General features: G+C 43.0%; 1 pseudogene; it reads left to right on the top strand.

The window, feature by feature from the left end:
• The first annotated feature begins 2,536 nt into the window (after nucleotides 1-2,536).
• On the top strand, nucleotides 2,537-4,228 carry LOC139705716 (ETS domain-containing protein Elk-3 pseudogene; annotated as a pseudogene).
• Nucleotides 4,229-4,955: the final 727 nt, after the last annotated feature.

Below are 4,955 nucleotides of genomic sequence, written 5' to 3'. Positions count from 1 at the left end.
GAAGCTTGATAAGGAATAGGATACTTATACAGTTTCAAAACATCTCCACACCAATTATTTACTAATTATAGAGGAAATCTATCAACTTTAGAGTTGAGAATCATGGTGGATACAACTCTTGACCAACAGATCAAATTTAATATCACTAATAATGAGACAATCTTACATCATGTGTCTTCTATGTCATGATTCACTGACATAGAAATGACACCACTTTCATGATATTCCTGACACAACTCCACAAGTATAATGAAGAAAACAAATTCAAATTGACAAATTCAAATCAAGAGCAATTCCATAAATTAAATGGACTGTGTACTTCAAAATAGGAGTGACATGAAAGTCAAGGAAAGGCTGTCCTGACTGAAGAAGATAAAGTAGTCAGGTTATTTAAATACCATGTATGATGCAGGATTGGCTCCTGCACCAAAAAAATAATATTACTACATAGGATATTATTGGAATGCTGGGTGAGGTTTGAATACAGTTAAAGGTAATGCTATTGTGTCAATATTAAATAGAACCTTTATAATAAAGATGAATTGTTTCACTAGGAAGATGCAATATCTGGAAAGATAATAATTATCAAGATGTATACATGTGATAATATGTCCTTGTGCATAGCACAAGAAGGCAGAGAACTAGAAGAAAAAAATGGAATAATATTGGGAGGATTTTAATAATATTCTACTGAAAATTTCAAATATTTATAAGGTAGAACTTCTTGGTGTCCCACCCAGCTACAATGATTACTAACTCCTAACTTTCTTTTTTATTTATACTCCCAGGATCCCTCCCACTTTGCATCCCTTGATATCCAAATGATTTCAAATCAAGCCCCAGATGTCATAGCACTCCTTTTGTACATGTTTCAGAATGCACATCTAAGAGGGATTCTTTTGACATAGCAAAGTAACATTAGAACACATCCCCAACAGCAACTGCTTAGTATCATCAAATATTTACTCTTCTCATTTCTCTGATTGACACATCAGTGCTCAGAGCTCTTTGATAGGAATGTAAAATTTGTAAGAGTTCGGTTGAATCATTCTCTCCTGATCTCTGACCCTTCCCACCTCCTTCCCTGTCTTTTTCTCTTTTGTAGTATTGATCACGAATACATTACATATTTGATGCATTCTACTGACTCCCTCCTGAGGATAGAAGTTCTGGGAGGGCAGGTATTCTTTTTCTCTGCTCATCATCAGCAAAGACTGAGAGTGGTGCATGATTAGCATGACTATCAGGATAATGGTTGGATGTATGAATAAGTTTGGAATTAGATAACAGGTACAAAGATAAGAGATGAGCTGGAGCCTAGGGATACTTGGTAAATGTGCTCTCTGTCTCTCTTTCTCACTTCAGTGAGTATGGCTTCGTAAAGGATACACAAGCATATGAGAATGCAATGATTTAAATTCCGACTTATAAAAAAGATCTATAGATAAAACGCACATAATACTGCAAAGCAGAATTCTATTGCTCACTGCAACCTACAGTCATGATGTTCAGTAAAGGACTTTCTCTGCCTGTTTTAGCATTGCACTGGCCACTCTTACTAAAACCAATCTTGTTTTGGGGACAGAGGATGTGAAGATGATTTTTAAGACAGTGTCCTCCCTTCCTCAGGCCAAAGGTACAAGGGGGTCAGCCATCCTCAGCTTGTGAGAGAGAATACAGAAAGAGTCCCAATCCTATTTCTGATGCTCATTTAGAATCTTCATTAGCTTTAGAGACTCAGTTCTCCCCACAAAGATCAGGACCTCAAGAAGCACTTGGGTAGGACCTCACCGGCACCTTTCCAATAATATGCTGCCTTCAACAGAAGTCTCTGAGCAGTAGTTATATGTTGTTTTTCTTTGGGGACTGGCTTCTGGAGGTCTTGAGCTTGGGACACCAGCTAGGGATTTAGTTGGAAAGGAGTAGGGCACTAGAAACTCAGGGAATAGATAAGGAAAGGCAGATGGCCCAGGACACTGCAGCTGGAGCTGTCCCTGGTTTGACTTCCTAAGGTCCTTACCATTCCTGGTTTCTGTAGTTTGGATCTTGAATGTTCCCTAAAGGTTCATGTGACAAAGGCTTGGTCCTCAGCTTGGTGCTTTCTGGAAGGGGTAGAAAACGATTAAGAGGCAGGGCCTCATGGAAGAAAGCTAGGTAATTGGGGGCACATCCTTGAAGGGGATATTAGGATGCTGGCCGGCCTCTCCTTGGCTTCTGTGAACTGAACAACTTTTATCCACCTTTTCCATGAGGTACTGACTTGCCACAGGCCCCAAAGCAAGGAGGCCAATTGGTTGTGAACTGGAACCTCTAAAACCATGTGCCAATATGAATCTTTCTCCTTATAAGTTGATTATCAGGCATTTTGTCGCAGTGATAGAAAGCTGGCTGACACACTCGGTCACAGTATGCTCCAGGCAGGCAGGGCAGTGGTTACCTAGTCAGAGGAGGGTGACTAATCCATCTTGCCCGCCACTTCTCTCCATAGGGAAAAGTGAGGATAGAATATTCAATGATATGAACTATGATAAGCTGAGCAGAGCGCTGCGATACTATTATGACAAGAATATCATCAAGAAGGTGATTGGGCAGAAGTTTGTGTACAAGTTCGTCTCTTTCCCAGAGATCCTCAAAATGGATCCTCACGCGGTGGAGATCAGCAGGGAGAGCCTTTTGTTGCAGGACAGTGACTGCAAAGTGCCTCCCGAGGGCCGCGAGGCCCACAAACACGGCTTGTCCGCCCTCAAAAGCACGAGCCGCAATGAATACATCCACTCAGGCCTGTACTCGTCCTTTACCATTAATTTCCTGCAGAATCCTCCCGAGGCCTTCAAGGCCATCAAGACAGAGAAGCTGGAGGAGCCACCTGAGGACAGTCCCCCTGTGGAAGAAGTCAGGACTGTGATCAGGTTTGTGACCAATAAAACCGAGAAGCACATCACCAGGCCGGTGGTGTCCCTGCCTTCCACACCTGAGGCTGCTGCGGCGTCCGCCTTCCTGGCCTCCTCCGTCTCAGCCAAGATCTCCTCTTTAATGTTGCCAAATGCCGCCAGCATCTCCTCGGCCTCACCCTCCTCTTCTCGGTCCCCATCCCTGTCCCCCAACTCACCGCTCCCTTCTGAACACAGAAGCCTCTTCCTGGAGGCTGCCTGCCATGACTCGGATTCCCTGGAGCCCTTGAACCTGTCGTCAGGCTCCAAGACCAAGTCTCCATCTCTTCCCCCAAAGGGCAAAAAGCCCAAAGGCTTGGAAATCTCTGCGCCCCCGCTGGTGCTCTCCAGCACCGACCTTGGCTCCATTGCTCTCAACAGCCCAGCCCTGCCCTCGGGATCCCTCACCCCAGCCTTCTTCACTGCACAGACACCAAATGGATTGCTTCTGACCCCGAGTCCACTGCTCTCCAGCATACATTTCTGGAGCAGCCTTAGTCCAGTCGCTCCACTGAGTCCTGCCAGGCTGCAAGGGCCAAACACGCTGTTCCAGTTCCCCACACTGCTTAACAGCCACATGCCAGTGCCAATCCCCAGTCTGGACAGAGCTGCTTCTCCAGTACTGCCTTCTTCAAGCTCTCAGAAATCCTGATGATGTCTGGCTACAATTAAGAACTCATTAACTGATCAAATTTGTCCCCATGGGCTAGTTTACCTGTGTCATGAGAAGGACTTCGTGAAACCCTCTGTTAATTTGGTTTGCACTTTTCATATCATGGATAGTCTACATTTATGTTAGCATTTTAAAAAACTTTTTTATATATTCAAGTATATATGGAAATCTGTTTTGCATTAAGTGAATTTTAATGTTTTTGTTTTTATATCCTCTTAGCTCTTAAGTGTTGAGCACTGTTGACAGTGAAGAACTTAATGTTTTCAATATAATTAATAAGGATGTGAACCTTTTTTCTCCTTAATTCTGCATATGCTGAACTGTGCTTATATACACACTATAACCAGCTGTGCCTTCCTTTGCATTTAGTTTTATGTAAATGATTTATATATTTTTAAGTATTAAGAGAAAATGTTTGAAAGACAAAAATTAGTATCAAACAGCTCTTTAGTAGAATTTCATTATTTTTCATAAGTAGGCAAAAATATGAAAGCATATTCATATCACTTTTTCCTTTTTGCTTTCAGTTGTATGAGAATTGCCTTAGAATCTTTGAATTGAAATTCAGTAAATGTAATGTCCAAGTAACATTTTTATAAAAATAAACTAAGCCATATTTAGACAATAAACATTCATAAAAGAAAAAAAGAAAGAATATTCAATGAACACATGCCAAGAGAGGAGGGGCACAAGTGCAAAGAGGACAGAGAAGACAGGCAGCATTTCTCCTCTTAACTCTTTCCAGGCTCAGAGATGGTGCCTTTGGTGTGGAGGCACACAGGGGCTCTTAGCCAGGCATAGGGTGCACAGCTCAGGGCTTGGCCCTACAGTTCTACAGAAGTGAGTGTGGTTGGGCAGCAGCAGGTTTTTCTCGCTGAAGTCTTTTTCTTGCTGGGGTCTTTTTCTCTTGACTGCGGAATTCAGAGACAGGCAGGTCTAGGATACCAGAGTCTCCAAGGACTCAGGCAAACAGGGATTGGTTAGAGGATCATTCATATCCATGAGGTTTTCTAGCAGGACAGGGGTCCATGACTGTAGGAGGGAGGGTTAGGTGGGTACTGTGGGGCCCAGATGGAGGAAATAGTTCTGGAAAAACACTAGTCTCATTATCTGTCTTTTTACCTGCTCAAGAAGGACTCTCCTTCTTGCAGAGCTGGCACCAATTGTTTAGATCCAGTCCTGCTGTGTCCCCCAGCTCCTCCTTCAGGGCAGGGAATAGGATGTTCAGAGGATTACCCTAAGCTTCTCTGGGGTACACAGTAGCTACCAATAGAAATTGTGAGGAACATTTTCAGGTTCTTAGCAGCCAGGGGAAGGTAGTAATGAAGGGTATGAAACAAATTGGGGGGTAT

Source organism: Marmota flaviventris, chromosome 5, assembly GCF_047511675.1.
Source record: "Marmota flaviventris isolate mMarFla1 chromosome 5, mMarFla1.hap1, whole genome shotgun sequence".
Lineage (NCBI taxonomy): Eukaryota > Metazoa > Chordata > Mammalia > Rodentia > Sciuridae > Marmota > Marmota flaviventris.
This window is presented reverse-complemented; position numbering and strand designations above follow the sequence as displayed.